The sequence below is a fragment of the Larimichthys crocea genome, chromosome XI (genome assembly GCF_000972845.2).
Source record: "Larimichthys crocea isolate SSNF chromosome XI, L_crocea_2.0, whole genome shotgun sequence".
NCBI classification, from domain to species: Eukaryota; Metazoa; Chordata; class Actinopteri; family Sciaenidae; genus Larimichthys; species Larimichthys crocea.
The window spans coordinates 8423681-8441829 of NC_040021.1; the positions used below are offsets into that span (position 1 = coordinate 8423681).

An 18149-nucleotide genomic window follows, 5' to 3' on the forward strand; every position below is an offset into this window, starting at 1 on the left:
ATATCACTCAAACACTGCTCACTCTTTCTCTTTCTTTCTCAAACCATCGTACACAGACCAAAGGAAACTTCTTCATGTTTCATTTTGCAGCATAGACTGAGAGCCAGACACAGACAGAGGAGCTGGGTACATGAAATAAACAAAGCCAGAACACAACAGGTGAGAGTATCAGAGTTTAGTGCATGAATCCATCTGGAGCACGCTCAGTTTCAGTGATCTTTCAAGGCTGACTGTGGAGGAGTTTGACCGACCGGATCGACGGATTGGCGACCACAGCAAGATATTGGAGTCAACTTCTCTGCTGCAGGTCGCTGAATCTTTTTCAGCACCTCTTGCAGCCAAAATGGGGTACGTTGACTCAAAAAAACCTGCTTTATGCTGCAGCACCAGCACAGTTTGAATCTGGCTTTAGGTACAAACAAAGCAGGGAACACTGCTCTGTAGCACCATTAGCGGCCTCTACACGGTATCTTTAAATAATTGTCTCCAGAAATGAAACCTAGATATAAAACAGGGGTTAAAGTCTAACCTGTTGAACCTTGTCTCACACTAACACATACTCATACACACCTGGCCAGTCTCCAGCTCTTGAGTTAACAGCTCCTAGTTGTCATCTCCATCCCTGTGTTTAGTAGATCTGTCAGTGCTCTGCAAGTTCGTCCATGGAGTGACACACTGATTCTAATAAAGAGAATTCCTCAGAGACGGAGAGACGGGAAAAATGTCAGACTATGACTGAATGTGTCTGAGTGTTTGTGCATGTGTTAGGAAAGCCAACGGGTCTGTGTGGTGAAGCTGTTTTGAGATATTTTTGGTGAACTTTTCCCCTGAGCTGATATTGTGAAGAGAACAGTATAGCCGTGTAGCTGTGTCATTGTGCACTTGTCAATTTGTGTATGCCTAAAGAGACCAGAGGGGGGTACGAGGGGGTGCCCTCACCCTAACGATAGCATAGCCTGAACAGGCCGCAAACATAAAAGTAATTTATTTCACTGACAGAGAAAAGAGAGAGCTCCCCCCTTTCCTTTCTCCAGCTTTCTTTTTCTCCCGTGCCCCCCCTCCTCATCCAGCTCTCCCACTCAGCAGCTGTTCCTCTCACTTTCCGCCCTCCCTCCATCCCACCCTGCATCCCTGCATGCTCACCCACCTCCCCCCACCAGCCCCAGTGTGATGGCTTTGTTTTATTGTTGTGCAGCGTTTGGCCCGGGAAACCCCCGTCTGGAGTCGGGCAGGGGTCCGACTCCCTCTGAACGCCGGGGGTGTAGCAGCGTGGATGCCCAGATAAGCAGAGGATTAGGAGAGGCGGTTGAACAGTTGGTTTCTAAATGAGCTTCATGATTATTATTTTTTTAAGCTGTTAGTTTTGACCCATTTTCAGAGGTGAAACTGTTCATGAGAATATGTAATGTTTGTTTTTTTTCACATCCCTCGCTGAAGGCATAGGTGTGGGTTACTACTTTTTTTTTTGTGTAAATATCAGCTCCAACCATTTTTATGGCTTGTTTGGCTTAGGAAAACACATATATCACGACTTCTCCACACTCGAGTCCAAGATCTGTCACATTTGCTTCCAAATGAGCCAAAAAATCCCCAGTCAAGGACAGGAAACAAACAGCATTTATTTGCGGTGTTGACAAACGACTGTTTCCTGCACAGAGGAGGAAAATATGTAGAGAGGAGCAGCCTCTGTTTCTGCACTACCACACCAGAAAGTACAGCATGAAGGATGTGTGTTTATCCTCTAACCACCAATCAACATGAATACGATAACGGAGATAGGACGAGCCCCGGGGTGAATTTGTGCGCAAGTGTTTTTTATTGAGGAAATGTTATGCACACTGAAGTACAGATTATTCTCTCATGTTGTTGATCTGATTTCAGCTCATACAGTCGTCCATCGTCCTACACAAAATGTCCTTTTCAACAGGCCTTTAAAGGTTCCTGACATCGATGTACTTACTTCACCTTTCAGTCAAAGTTTTATGTCAACAATTTTAGAAAATCCCAAAAGGAAAGTCTTTGATTTAAGAAAAGAAACTTGCTGAAGGTGTGAAGTACCTTAAATTACAGGCTTTTACAGCATGTTACTGTGTACCTGGATCTGATTTATGGATATCCGTGGTGGAATTGTTGGGTTTGTGGTTTGGAAATGAAACCATACTGGTTTCCTGTACCCCTAGTCTGCTGCACCGCTGTACCCCTGTGGTTTACTGGTAAGATAATCATCTGAGCTGTTTACCCCGTAGGGGCCATTTTGGGCAGCTCCCGTCTTCATAGGAAACAACTCAGAGTAAAATGGCTAAAAGGGATGGCAATAGTTTTAGAATTACGGGAAGTGAAGGTCATCACATGACTGTTTTTTTTTGTTATTAGGAGCTGATCCGACAAGATTTGTAGTTTTGTATACATGTGACCATGTGCATGTCGTCTCGACTCCTTAGCTACCGTTGGGTGTCAACAGCCGCTGGGCCATGAAGGTTATGAGCTGTCCGGTGGCTTTTTAAAGCCCCCTAACTGACTTCCTGTTGTATTAATGCTGACATGAAACAGACAGGCTGTAATGAGCTGTCATCTGCAGCACTCAGCCAAATGTCCAACTGTGCCAATTGAACTAACATACGGCATCTGTGCAGGTTTCTGCGCAGGCGTGCGTGTGTGTGTGTCTGAATTAATGCATGTTTGGATGTATGTCTGAGCTCCCCTGTGTGTGTGTGTGTGTGTGTGTGTGTGTAAGAATGTCAGCCTGTGTAACAGGTGGTATCAGCCTTCGGAGTTTGTCACTCGTACCCAGAACAAAAGGTGGATAAGTTGGATTTTTCTGAAGGCTGGCTTGTGTCTGGCTGCTGCCCTTCGTCTTCTTCGGCTACACTGTGTGTGTGTGTGTGTGTGTGTGTGTGTGCAGTCTTGTTGTGTGTGTGTGTGTGTGTGTGTGTGTGTGTGTGTGTGTGTGGTCAGCTATATGGGCTGACCATTGTGCCCATGGCCCTCAGCAGATGTGGTCTGAACAATGAGCTGGGTAAATAAAAGGAAGTGGTGTATAAATAGCCTCTTACGTCTGCATGAGTGGAGTTCTGGAGGGTGTGTGTGTGTGTGTGTGTGTGTGTGTGTGTGTGTGTGTGATCCTGTTTGATGTGAAGGAATTGTATTTTAGGAAGTTGCACTGTGTTGCGCACTCCACAGGTGCAGTTTGCTAAACTATCAAACAGTTGTAAATTCCCAGCACGGCACTATTTCTTCGTTTGTTTTTGTATCTGGTGTCTCTTTTTTTATTTTTCCAAGGATTTTTTTTTTCTTCTGTTGGGATTTCTCAGTTAAGAAAATATCACCTCTACTCTCAATGTCAATGCGATGTACAAACTTTACAGTCCCTCTTAAGCACCGCGGCAGGTCTTTATGAGCCGGTGAAGCTCAGTTCAGAAAGCCGTCTCTAAATCACATCCTGGTGTTAAGTGCGCAGGGGAACAATGCTAAAAATAAAAGGAGCCTCCTCCATCCAGCTCCTCTGCTTGGCTCTGGTGTATCCAGGCCACATATAGACCAGAGCCATACATTCTCACCAGTGCACAACGCACAAATGTACGTCACCTCACCTCTCGCACGTGTTCTTACTGTACAACCTTTGTTTTGTCGCTCAGTCACTTTTACTGTCAGTGTGTTTTTGTGACAGCGGTTCCTCATGACGGTCCACTGTGTGCTTTCATGGCTGACTGACCACCATGTGTGAAACTTAACTTTAATTTAAGGATCACTGGAATGTCAAAACATCATAAATAAAGACAAGATGCAAACATTTGTCCATTTAATGTTGAAATGTTAGTTAATTGACAAAAGATCAATTAACAATGATTACCGTAACTGTTTTAAAGTAAGCTTGTCCCAGTTACTCAAAGATTACTCGCTGCTTTTACCAATTTTACATGATTATAAGTGAAATATCTTTGAGTTTTGAACCGCAGGTCAGACAAAATGAGCAATTCGATGAAGTTACTGCTGGCTCTGTGAAACTGTGATTGGTATTTTTTGACATTTTATAAAGTTAATGATGAATTTAGACCAATAAGAAACGAAAATTAAAACTTTATATCAAGAATATCTTAGAGTACATGCATCTGCTTCACAGGTTTAAGTACAGTTAGTGTACTAAGCTACTGTAGGTGTGTGTTAATCTTTGATAAATATTTTTAATATGAAATATTGAATATGATATTTGTTTCACTTCCTTCAAACTAGATGTAAAGGTTTTCATTTGATGCCATTTCTCGCTCTCATCCTAGATCCTGAGTTCTGTTACAGCTCCATGGGGACCTGTGTGGGTGTGTGTGCGTATAGGGGTGTGTGTGTGTGTGTGTGTGTGTGTGTGTGTATGAGGTTGGGGGTCCAGGCTGGGCCTGGGCGACTGGGTGTTGTCATTGAAGTCGCTGATGGCCTATATTAGCAGCAGCACACTTCAGCTGAAACATAATCCAGGCGCTGAACACTGCAGTGAACCTGACGGCTGATAACAACAGAAAGAGAGCGAGGCAGATAAAGAGAGATCGAGTTACAGTGGAGACAAAGTGGACTGAGAAAGATGTCAGTGTCTCAGGCTTCGTTTATAATCGTGTGAGAGCTTTGAGGCATGTGAGCTAACAAAACAGCCGTGTCAGCACATAGAGGACAGTCTATATAAGTTTGAGCTGCTGATTTTGACCTCAGTATAACATCAACATCATGATGCTGGGCACTGTAATACTACTATTCACCTGTTGAGCTTAGCCTGTAGTCATGCTCTGGATAGTACTGCAGTACTTTATATCATATTATATGCAATATTTTAGTCTTTGAAAGTTGATTTTACACAATGCGGATGTAAAGACTGAAATGTTGTAATTGCAGTCAATGCATCAAATGTCCTGTGTGTACCCTCTACCAGTTAAATTCAGAAATAGTACAGTTAAAATGACCATGGTTAAAATGTTGTAATGCCTCAGTGCTGTTTACCTTGACGTTTTCAACATTTTGCGGATGCGTTGCATATTCTCTCGCTTTAGGGTGTAGAAAGTGCTGCGTCAGGGTCTCTGTGGGTGTTTATGGGGCCCAGCTTCCCTCCTGGTCACATCTGGCTCCAGTTAAGACCTGTCACTAACATCTGTATTTACTGTAAACACGAGGGTAGAACATTTTTCTAGTTCCACAGCACTTTTAACAACTTTATTTAGACGGACCCGAGACATATTTCTAGCCTCGGTGCGTCTAGCTGTTATTGCAGTGACTTTAAGCCATCAGCTGGATCACAGTTTGGACTTGTTGTTTATACAGTAGCTTGTAGAGGAGCACTTGGCTTGCTGTGTCCATCAAACAACAGATTCTGGAAGAAAAAAAACAAAAAAAAAACTGGCCACAGATCACGTTGCTAAGCAACTATTAAAACCGGTTATGCTAATTTGTGAAATGAATATCACTCTGCAGTTTCATCTGTCCTCGTGTAGTTCAGACTCACACTTCATCTGTTCAACATTTACTTTAATGGAAACTGTGCAGACGCTCTAAAACGTATGTTAACAATTGTCATCGTTCAGCACAAATTTCCTTTTGTCATTTTGATTCATTAATAAAACGTGTTCATCACAAAAACTTCAAAGAGTACCAGTGAAACGTGGGGCACAACAGCATTTGCTTCAGTTTATTTTGCTGGATAAGGCGATCTAATGCACGCAACACCTGCACTGTAACTTTAAGAAAGAACAGATTACTTTTGAAGTTTGTAATCGGCCTCCTGTATTCAGTTTCAAAATGGGTAGCTTGAGATGTATCATAGTTTTACGTGGAATATTAAATCCCCTGAAGAAAGAAATGTAAGGCTACTGTGTAAATCTTTTATTTATTTATTTATTTTTGAAGTTAAAATGGAATTTCTCCTCTCAGGGGGACTTATATGATCAGTGTGGATATTTCTGCCTGTTTTGAATGGCTCAATGAAGCCACGGTTTAGGGCTTACTCCTAATTTTGGGCTTACTGGTTACAAAACCCACTATTTACTTTATTATGGGAGGGCTAGAGAGAGAGAGAAAGAGACACGGCTGGAGGAAAGTGAAGCTAGAGAAAAGAGTTTGAAAAATGAAAGGAAGGGATTGGAAAAGGGCAAAATAGGGGAAGCATTACAAGGAGACAGACGGCTGACGCTCGGGAGGGAGGGGGGGGAGTTACTGTTCGGGAGAAAAGCGATTTTCTTTTGGTACTGTAAATAATAGCCCCTGCTTGAGTTGGACGGCTTTCACGGCTCCTTTTGTGTGCTGTGACATCTTAGGTTCCCTAAAGAGAGGAGAGGGCCGGAGAGGGCTCGGCTTCCAGGGTTTTCACTGGCATGGGAAAGGCAGAGTATTAGCCCAATATGAATATGAGAGAAAATAAAGCCTCCACAGGTCAAAGGGAACCTGCCAACACGCACTCCTGGCTCTTTATCCCACTCAAACCCACATAAGACACACAGATGTACACAGAGTGTGGCGCCTACACACACACACACACACACACACACACACACACACACACATCAGCACTTCACCCGTGCTTTATCTCAGTCTGAGCAATAATGTGTTTTGGCTCCTACTTCTGTCAAGAGCAGCCCGGCGGTTGAGTTGTGGCCTCTTCTCTGTTTCTAACTATAATGTAAAGCTTTTAATCTTAATGCCAAACACACGCACTCAATGAGATGCCCTATTCATATTTTTAGCAGCGGGGGTAGTATCAGTTTCACTTTTTAAAACCACACCAAGAAAAATTATTTTAATCTAAGTGTGAGGAGTTCAACATGGCTGCCAACATGAAAGCAGCGATGACTCATTTAGGAGGTAGCTTTGATGCTAATGATGATGTCAGGCGGTTTCTACACTGAGGATGTTTTGGCAGTCTGATATTAGTCATTGTGTCCCTCCTTTATTATACATCATTAACTACGGCTGACAAGTGCAGGACGCGATAGCTAGAGCCTGGAGGTGTGAGCTTTAAATCAATTTGATGTTACACTGATATGTGATCGGGTTAACAGTGACCTGGGTGAAGCTGCTGTCGTGCCAGAACAGGAGCCGATCAAGCAGGCAATGTAACCGGTCTTTGCTTTAAAAGTTGCGTTAAACTCCCTGTGTTAATTTTTTCAGTTCTCTCTTAACACATAAACAAAGACTTGTGTTTAAATGCTTTTCTAAAAATATTTTTTATATTGTATCTCAAAATCGGTGACTGTTATATGAATTTATCCACCGGCTGTAATTTGAGGAGACTTGCTAACACTGGCCAACATGTAAATCCACAACCCAGTGTTCGCTTGTGGGTCGTAGCAGCCTGCAGAGTAATATCATCGGTCAAATATAGTGTATGGATTCGGATGACGGTTGGGAAAAATGGTATAACTTTAATTAGTTTCTCCTTCTTCATCCTCATCTAACAACAGTCGGTAATTGTTTGGAGGACACCGGTCCAATTAGACCGTCACTACAGCTCTGAAACTCTTTGTATTCGCCCAAACCACGTTGGACCCTGATTACATCAGATTAACAAAGATGACTTTAAGGAAATAAATGAGCAAAAAACACGTTGCACTCATTAACATTTCCTGTGTCGCCAGTTTTATGCCACCGGGAAATCTCTGGGTGGGGGAGATAAAATCGCAATGTTTGGTGACGCTAGAATGAGAAAGCGGTCATATGAGCGTGATTCACCTGCCTTATGATGTCACATCCTGTTTGAATTCTTCATCTGTAAACAAGCGACTGAAGACGGGCAGGAAATGGTAGTGGGTGAAGGGTGGGGTGGGGGGGAGCTCTTCCTGTTGTTAGTTGGGGAGGCCCTAAGCAGTTATCCAACTCACATTTCCACTTTTATTCAGTTTTTTCTGTTTTCCTGTCGGAGAAACATCAACATCTGTCAACACTTCAAAGATCCCAGTGGCTACAGACAAAAATATATCAACCTCTTTCCTTTTTCCATTGCATACGGCTGTTTTATTCTAAATTTCAGGCAACAAACACGAGTCGCCTGTCCACAAACTGCAACGGGATATGACTGGTTTCCTCGTAATGATCACACATGACATCAGTGCAGGCTGGACTTCACCTACTTTCTTCAAGCATTTTGTCACGTTGCAACTAATCAATGTTTGGATTATTTTCTTAATAAGTTGAGTCATGGTTTGGTCAGAAGATGAACTGGTTTAGTCTAAGCAAATCAAAGAGATTCAGTTCACCAACAGAGAACACAAACAACACGTCCGAGATGGTTGAACCAGAAAATCTTTGACATCTTTGCTTATTAATTGATCATCAAAATCGCCGCAGATTAATCGCCTCTTGACCGACAAATTAATCAGTCATCTAATAATTTCAGCTCTTCTGTTGATTCTTATTCTTTTGAATGTCAAAGCAGATTCTTCTCGAAACACACTGACCTTAAATTGGCCTGAAAAAGAGGTTCATGTTACCTAAAAGTCTAAAACTCTAAAACGCTAAATCTGTCCCTATGTTCTAGGTAAACATTGTTTAAAGCCTCACTGTGTTTACATTCAATCACAGAATACTGTGGCCATAAACTGTCATCATAACCTTATACTATCAGATTTAAAATATCTCAAACAATCACAAGAAACCGTAGAAAAGTCATCGTTGAAGCAATGATAACAATGACCAGTTAGCAGGAGGCTTTGGACTCAGACATGGTGTTATCGTCTGTCATTGTCTCGGTGTGTTTTAAAGTGCAAAGTGTGGTGTTCGGTTTCAAAGGCTCTGCACGGTGTTTGTTGGGTTTATCCAGGTTAGGATAATAACAGCAAATCGCTGACCCACATCAGCCCTGTGTATACGGTCACTGGTCACTGCTACAGTAGGTCACAGACAACGACGTTGATGGACGTATGCTAAAAGTCGCTGCATGCTCTATTGTGTGTGTGCAAGAATCGTGTGTTTTTAAGAAGATTTAGGTCGTTTTCGCTTTAGTTAAGTGTATATTTCTTATCAAAGGTCATTGTTTGCCACCTTCTGCGATTGCACAGCACCACGTGCGGTTTTGTTTTCCCTGGAAAAAGTTAAGACTGGTGAAAACATGGAAGTGAGAAAGTGGGTGTGCTGACAAGGCCAGGAGCTCCTTTATCAATCTCAGGAAGCCTTGCTACCAGGAGGCAGGAACAACAGCCACTGGCTCCGAGAAAGGGGACTTTCCTCCTCCATCCTGCTCTGTTAGGATGCAGAACAATGACCAAATTACTCACACACACACTCACACACACACACACACACAATGACTGCTGGCTTGGATATTTTCTGCGTGTGCTCATACGGACTTGCTCACAGCAGGTTGAACTGTGTGATGTCTGCTCTCTCGCTGTTTTTAGTTAGTTTAACCTTTTACCCTGACCCGACCTGTCATGTTCAAACGCTCTGATATCGAGACAGGGGAGTCGAGGCCGAGATAGCGGCAGAAAAAGAGGCTCCAAGCTGATCTTCTAGTGTGACCCACTTGTCGTGTTTTTTTTTTTTTTTTTGGGAGGGGGGGTTAGACGAGACAACTCGTCCTTGCGCTGTCCTCTTTTCCTTTCCTCTTCTGCATCAGCTGGTCTTTTCCTGTATTACCCACCCACCTACCTACCCACACCCCTTCTTCTGTTAATCACTATTAATTCGTGATCACAGTCTCTCTCTTCTTTTCGGCCCCCCTTCCTTTTCAGTGACAGCTCCTCTCGCTTTTTTTCCAGTGTAATTTTTGTCACTCGTGTCGCCTGCAGTGTTGGCCACTGTCCAGTTCTTGCGGCGATCCCACACCGCAAAGAGAGAGAGAGAGAGAGCGGAAAGAGAGAGAGAGAGAGAGAAAGGGCCTAGTTGGAAAGAGAGGGAGAGAGACTAGTCTTGCAGCAGTAATTGGTCAGGAAGTGGGCTGCCTGGATGTGCGAGCTCTTCTCTCCCTGTCTCTCCCCCTCCCCTCCCAGTGGGCAGTCAGTTCAGTTGCGTTTTACTTCCATCTGTTCCCCCCTCTCCTCTCCTCTCCTCTCCTCTCTCTCTCTTTTCCTTTCAGTGTCTCTCTTTCTCTCTGATCTGACCTCATAGAGGGGTGGACCGCGGACCGGGCCGCCTTGACACAAGCCCTACGTACCTCTTTTAAGTCAGTCAGCGTTTCTAAGGCTGCACATGTAAGTGTGAAACCTTTTGAATGCACTGGACATGGATCTAACCTGTGGTAGGATACTGGGATACCAGCGGCTGAGGAAAGGCTAATCGTGGGAATGGTCTCTCTGAGGTGAGTGACAGGTTGCGATTGTATTTTGATGTGCGAGCTGGTTTAATTTACCGCAAATGGTTCAGACGTCACAGTATAGAGTCCCATCCTTCTTAAAAGCTCTTTATTGGATCATAATTGTAGAGGTTGATTCCACCAAACCCAGTCTGACCTCCAATTACTCAGTCCAAAGTTTCAATTAACTCCAACAGCACCTTTGCCCACTTGTCTCGTTGGGAACCATAAGTACCAGTTTGGGTTTCAGCCTGGCAGTCAGCGTTGTATCCAAGAGGATGATTAACATTTGTAGGTATGTTTGTTATGTCTCATCCAATTTGAAGCAACACTTCTAACCTGATTTAACATCGAGTGCAGTTTTAACACATTGAAATATCCTGAGAGGGAGACAGAGAAGTTTGATACAAAAGGAATCTGTCAGTTTTTACCTGTGACGTTATACGTTATTTTAAAGTGTAACTTCAGCACAACAACCTCACACTCTTAAAAGTGTTTGGTGTGTGTGTGTGTGTGTCTGTGTGTGTGTGTTCGTTCTCCTTTGTGGTCTGTCCTCATTCTGGGAGCTCTAACTGGAGCACCCAGCTTTCTGAGGGACACAGATTTACGGACAAAATAGGATGAACTCATTTGTTGTCATGTGTGACTTTAATCATTAAGATTTATGACGTTTGGTCACTTTGTTATTGGTTTTGTGTCTTCTTATGATTTCTTAACGGTGGTCATGGTTTCTTGTATGCTGATTGTTATTTGTGGTCTTATTATTGATGATCTGATTTTGTAGGGCTAAACTTTGTCTGATAATCAATGTGCAGTGTTTGCTTACTTAAACACCTTTAAATCTATTATTTAAGACCATGACACAAGTGTGCACATGAACACAGAAGTATATTATTTTGTTTTGTTTTAGGATTTTAAATATAATGTTATTACTGTATACAGTAGATGTTATTTTAGCATGTGTTTCCCTAATGGGAGAAAAGTCCCCTCTGTCTCCGCTCTGCTGGTCTCTCTTTTCCTGGAACGGGACCCTCGTCCTGCATTTTAATCAGAGGCCAAACACAGCTTCCTCCGTATATCCGCCACACATGTTCATGTACTCACTCAACACACACTCTGCACACACACACACACACACACACAAATACATGGCTTCTTTTTTTGTCTCTTAATAAAAAAGAAAAATGGGACAGCAGACATCAACCGTGTGTTGCGATCTATCATCCTCACAGCCAAATAATATTCACTCACAGGAAATGAAAGTTATAATTCCTGTGAACCACCTGTTTTTCTGCTCTCGCCTCCGCTATCCTCCTCCTGATGATCGGCTTCTCCTCGTTTATCTGCATCTGTTGATGTGAATACCGACTCGCTGCATAGTCGAATACTAACATTATTTCCTATCATAAATACTTTTCCTGGGTTCTGCTACGGCCGTGGTGCCACCCTGCTCTATCATTAGCTGCGGCTGTTGAGCTTGTTGTTGTTGTTGACACAGCAGCTGTAGTTGTCTCTGTTGTTTAGTCTGCCGTAATGGCGAAGACGCTTATGGTTTTCCTGGATGTTCCCTTTTCGGCTCCTCTGGCCAATTTTGAGGGATTCCTGCTCTTATATAAACAAAAAAATGATCCTTTAGTCAGATTTCTGGACGAAATTCCTGGACTTGTCCTGGCACTGTAAGCAGACTGCTGCAGCCCGAGGGAATACCGTCCTTGAATCTGGAAATCTCATAAATCCGGGAAAAGGGGAAAATCAATACAGGATATTACAGAGTTAATCAGGATTGTAGCACAGATGAAATTAGTCTTGGCACATGGACGGTTAAAAAATTCTTTCTGGTGGTTATTGCCCAGAAATCTGCTCATGATTTATGGACCCTGGTGATTTGGTGAGGCAAAGATGGTGTAACAAGTGTGCTGGGCTGCTAACTGGACAACAAAAGACTGATGTAGGTGTGCCGCTAAAATAAGGAAATTAAACACCTTGAACTTCACTGACCAGTTAATGGGTCAGTGATAACAAGCTCACACTGTATGGCCCACATGTATTCAAACTCACAGAGCTGTGATGACCCCAAAAATGTACAAAGATGCTAAATATGTTAGAATGACATTTCAGGGGGATTGTGTATAACTGTGTTCTTTTTCTATATTAAAGATGGAACACCTGTATCCAAGTGCCTCGGTAGAAAAACAGTGATCAATTAGATCTTAATGGACAGGATGTAATGAGAAATTATCAAGTTTACATTATGGCTTTTGTTGGGTTGAACACATAAGATATAACGTGTTTCACAGGGAGCTTTGGAGGTGCTGGTAGACAGATTTTGTTACAGAGCTAGACTTGCTGTTTCCCTTATTTTCATTCTTTGTTCTAAGCTAAGCTAACCAGCTGCTGGCTGTGGACAGACATGTGAATGGCATCAATCAACGATCTGTGTGTCTACCTGTTTCTTTGTGTCACTTGTGCAGGACGAATGTTTTATTCATTATCGGTTAGGGTGAAACAAAGCATCCAGTCTTCCCAGCAAGAACTTGTCTGGCATTGTGGATTATCAGAGCAATAAAATGATGCAATAGAAACTGGAATAGTTGCCATAAATAGTGCTGCAATAAAAAAAAATAAAAAAAAACAGAAACTGACACGGAAAGTCCCAAGAAGAAGGACAGTTTTAGTCCTTTCAGCATATTACATTTACGTGACAAAGCCGTCTACCAGCTGTAGTCATTGTCAGAGATGGTTAACTGAAGAGTCACTTCCTGTATCTCTGGGTTTAGCCCCTTCAGAAAACCAGCAGCAGGTCCTGAGTCTGTTTAGTCTAATGGGAGAAGTGAACATGAGCTCAGATTATGATCGATTCTTTCTCCTTCGAGTCAGTGAATTGGTTATTGGACTCATTTTTTCACAAGTCACACATCCTCTGAATGTGTGACTTGTGAAAAATTAGAAGAAGTGACATTTTCAGACTGATAAATCAGGACAAAATTAACTTTGTCTGTCCCAGCAGCAGCAACAGTAACACACTCCTGCCAGATCTGGCAGCACAGATGTCTTTTCTCTCTCTGTCGGTCTGTTTCACTAAAGATGATCTAATGATGTAACAACTGGACACCATGTCCACTTAGGAGACTGGAAGTGTACACCGTCATATCACTGGTGGAGATTGTGATGAGGTATCTTGAGTTATAGATCATTATGATGGTGTTGTTAGCATACAAAGACCGTTTGCATTGGTAGGACATCAGGGTGGATTAATGGACTTTAACACGACAGTCAATGTTTAGTTTAGTTGTAACCCATAACCATGTGGTTTTTGCTGTAACCAAGATGACGAAAGATGAAGATCTTTTATCCAAACAACAACAAACTTTAACCAAGGACTTTTTTTTTTTAACCCAAACCATAATCTTTCCCTGAGCCTAACCGAAGTGTTGTCACATCATAAAACTAGCGGGGCCAGAGTCAGGCACACTCAAAATTTCTTTTTTTTTAACTATTACTTTGTAATGGTTTTTGTAGTCGCATGTCATCATTATGTCAGAAAACATCTTCAAGTTCTAGAAAGTGTGGACAAACGATGGATTTTATCATAATTTGGACAACGTGTTGGATACACAACATATATAATACTGTCAGACAATGAGGAATGACTTTCCCAACTTTAAAGTCTGTGTAAAGTAAGAATAAATATGTGTTCTGATGTCAGACCAAAGAAGAAAGTGTTATTAACCACACGGCCAAATCTGAGTTTATGAAATTAGGTGTCAAAATCAGGTAGAAGTTATGCCCAGCTCCAGGACTGTGGGTCCACTGAATGTGCTGAAGCCACGCCCACTCCTGGAAGCAGTCAAGCGACTTGAAGCGTGTCAGATGAGTTCAGAAAATGACATGACTAACTTTGAATGAATACATCTCTATCTCTCTGCTAGGGGAGCAGGGGTGGCCTCAGTGTGTCATCAAGCCACCCTTTAAGGACCGCCCATAAAATCCAGGACTGAAAAACAGTTTTAACCTCTAACTCCACATTCTAGTAATGTATCGTCTTTTCACATGTTTTCAGCAACTATTTTCCAACATATTTAATGTATTTTGAAAGAAATCTAAGGATTGCCTTTACGCAGACTTTAAAGTTACTTAAGAGGGTGAAAACTGTGTGCTGAGGGGTTAATAAAGAGCTCAGGCGGCGAGAACAAAAGCTTTAAGAGTTGTGACACTTGAAGGATCTGTGTGTGACAGACAGAGAGAAAGAAAGAGAGTGTGTCTGCAGATGATCCATCTCAGCAGTGACAAAGACAGACAGGGTCACAGAGGGAGAGGGAAACTGTATATGAATGACCCCTCCACCCACAAACTCCTGTCATTAGTCACAGTCTCTCCCTCCGTCTGAATATATTTCCCTCTCCGTCTTCTCCTCCATGTGCTGTATACGTTACCACAGAAACGTCTTCACTCTAAACTGTGGACAGCTGAGAAAATGAAGAAGCTGTCAGGCTGTCTGAGCAAAAGATTGGACGTGATCTCACACACATGCAAACACACACACACACACACACACTGCAATAAGTAGCATCGAGTAAGTTCTCCGCCTGCAGCCCTCCTCCGTCCTCCGTCCTCCGTCCTCCCTCCAGGACGTGTTTAAGTGCTCTGGAATGGGTTTTATTTCTGATTACACACACACGCTAAAACATTTTCAAGTGGCTGTGGTCTTTTAAGTTTACAATGTAGTTGGAAAACAAGTGATTGTGTGTGTGTATGTGTGTGTGTGTGCACCAGTAAAAGTTGAATAGAGTGTGTATGAACCCTGTGCCCTGCTTCACTGTTTGCATTGCCCGAGTGTTATGAGGAATGGAGTGGTTTATTGACAATAAGCATTTTCTCCCCTCTCGCTGTCTCGCTGTCTTTCCACATGCCACTCTGCCTTGGAGATGAATGCCTCGCTGTCGTCATAGTGACCAACACTAGCGCAATGGGCCCGATCATCTTAGCAACTCCACGAACCCTCAAACCATCAATTCTGTTTCTGGGTGCACAAAGGGAGTTTAAAAAGTCTTAGTGCCTCGTTACAGTTTGTTGTTCGGCCTGGAGAAAGAGGGTGGTCTGTTGAGAAATCTGCTCTCTGAGTGGAGAGGGTTGACATGCGAGAGAGAGAGAGGGAGGATGACATTGGAGCAGAGCAGAGTGAGGGCGGTGGTGGTGTTGAGAAGGAATTAGGTGTGGAGAATTGGCGGCACGGCGTAGGGGAAAATCACGTTATTGACTTGACCGCAAGTAGTGCAGGAATTTTGATACAGAAGCAATTGAGCAACAGTCCTACAATAAGTCAGCCAACATGTGAGGGACAGATTTAAAAAAAAGAGCTGTGAAAATTGCAGCAGACGCTGAAATATCTTGAATTTTGGGATTTCAGGCTCCAGAAAACATTTTCGCCTCTCGCTGTGCCTGGTTAACACCCATTTCTTTCAAACTTATGTTAACACAGCCTTTCTGTCAAAAGTAAGAAATTATTTGACATTTAGTGAAATATACTTATCATTTATGCCACTCTATTAAGCTACACTTAAAATAACATCCAGCCATTATCTGTAACTGCTTATCCTTATCGCTATAGACAAACAATGATTCACACCCATATTTAGCGTATCCAGTCTGACTGTGACCAGACTGTGGGAGCCGGGACCCTGAGAGAACCCACACAGAAAAGTCCCAGTCTGGGTTCGAACCAGATACCTTCTTGGTTTGAACACCGGCTTGGTTTTCTTGCGGTGAGGCGACAGTGCTAACCACTGCACCACTGTGCTACTATCCCTACAATAATAATTTTTTACCCCATAGCTGTTTCCTTTTTCTTTTGTTTCCAGTCTTCACGATAGGTTCTGGTTCACATTTGTCATACAGGCGTGAGAGTGGTATCAATCATCTCATCTAACCCTCAGCAAGAAAGTCAACAAGTCTTTTCTTCAAGGCTCCGAGCCAAAGCCAAAGAACACGTCACCTGGGAAATTGTGACATTTTTAAAGATATTTCACAGCTGAAGCGATAAATCAATTTTAATCAAACAGATTAATCAGCAGTGAAAATAATAAACATGGGATCATAAACCACAAGCTGCTGGAATCTTCAAAAGGAAAAGACATCTCAGTTTTCTTTTGCTGGTTCAAAATCGCAGCTAAAACATTGAGCTAATCTTTGATTTTATCGATATCCTCAGCCTCGCTGTCTCCCCTTTCATCCCCTGCTTAAAGCACCGTGTCTACATGTGTTACAGCTCATATGGCAACTGTCATATGCAGAGAAAGAGGAACAACGTTGTTTCTCTGGTCGATATCCTGCGGCGAGTGTTGTGGAGGCTGTCGGAGCATGCAGGGGGCATCAGATAAGCCGGACTGCTGCTGCAGGTTTCTGTCATCAACAGGTCCTGCTTGGCTGAACCGAGGAGTTTAGACGCTCCCTGTGTGTGTGTGTGTGTGTGTGTGTGTGTGTGTGTGTGTGTGGAGCCGACAGGGGGACAGGGCTTAGACTCGGAGTGGTGGTTTAGGGGCTTCGTGGGTCAACGGACCCTCAAACCATTAGAGAGAGGGGTCGTGCTTCTTTGGGTCTGCTCTGTGTGTGTGTGTGTGTGTGTGTGTGTGTGTGTGTGTGTAGTCCAGGGGGTCTCTATTATTGTATTGGTGAGGAGAAGGGGGTGGTGTTAGCAGGACCCCATGCTGCTGGGACCAGTCCCTGTCTTTAAGAGGGACGACTATTAGTCAACACGTTTGCTTTAGTGTGTGAGACTAAGGGCCTATTGTCTCACGTGTGTCTTCCTTATGGGACACATGGCCTATCCTGAACTATAACTGCTTTCTAATTATACACTTTAAAGCGGTGGTGCCCAAACCTGGGCTCGCACCACACATAAGAGGTCACGAGATGAACCTGAGTGGTCCTAAGATGGTTGCTTATTTTTGCCAAACTTTTCTCTAACCTTTGCTTAGTTTTCTTGTGAAATATTGGATCATTTTAGATCCTCAGGCCTCGAAAAGCATTAATTAAATCCAGAAAAACAAAACTCCCTCTTTAGTTGAACTGGTTACAACCTGCAGACATATTCATCTGGTGAGTAATAGATGGAGCTTGGTTTCAAACCAACCAACGAGCTTTTATACTCCGTTGACTTGAGCATTGTAAACTGTCAAGTGTTTAAATTTGGCATTGAATACTAATATTTCTTGTTGTAAGTCATAACACTACAGTTCTTCAACTGCTTGAGTTAAGGCAACATTAAAGGGTTATCCAGGGATTTAGTATTGCACTTCCAGAAAGTTTTAGAACTTGAAGACAAGACAAATTTGGCGACACGGGACAGATTAGGATTAAAGAATGGTCAGAGTCGAAGTCAGGTTGTTCTGACTTTAACTGTGTAGTATGCGGCAAGCTCCAAAAACCATCCTACAATTCCCACAATGCAACTCAGCAGCTATTCTGTAACATTATTTATTTCAAAATTATTGGAAATCTCCCCCAGAAACATGGAAAGCATTTTACAACTGTTGACTGAAGTGAGTTTAATTTGTGAAATCACACAGATGCACTGAGAAGTTTAATTGAAAGACATGATAGAAAAACATGTGAACTCCCCCAAAGAAAGGGATAATTAACGATAACTGGCCCTCGTTCAAAGGATCACAAGCCAAAGAGTCCGTGTTCACTGATGTTCATCTTGAAACCCACTTCTGACATTTTGTGCTCTCATTCAGTCCAGTCCTGCCTCTGATCTGGGACACAATGAGCGGTGCAGTGTCTCGCAGTGGACGAGGAGCTTTTGTCTGAGCTCTGGCTCCCGGCCTATTGATCAGCCGTAACACCCCCCCCCCTTTTTCTCTCTACCGTCCTTGTAAAGTGCGTATACGTGTGT

At 42.9% G+C, this 18149-nt stretch overlaps 1 protein-coding gene across 3 annotated transcripts in view; it reads left to right on the forward strand.

Moving 5' to 3' along the window:
* The window catches only part of LOC104922557 (pleckstrin homology domain-containing family G member 1), a 71056-nt gene that overhangs the window by 19256 nt on the left and 33651 nt on the right, over positions 1 to 18149 (forward strand). The window contains exon 1 of one of the 3 annotated variants that reach the window (XM_027284099.1): positions 9873 to 10261. The exons of the other annotated variants lie outside the window; for them this stretch is intronic. The gene's annotated coding sequence lies outside the window, so the exon portion shown is untranslated. Of the gene's footprint in view, positions 1 to 9872; positions 10262 to 18149 lie in introns of those variants that run through there. 3 annotated transcript variants of the gene reach the window in all.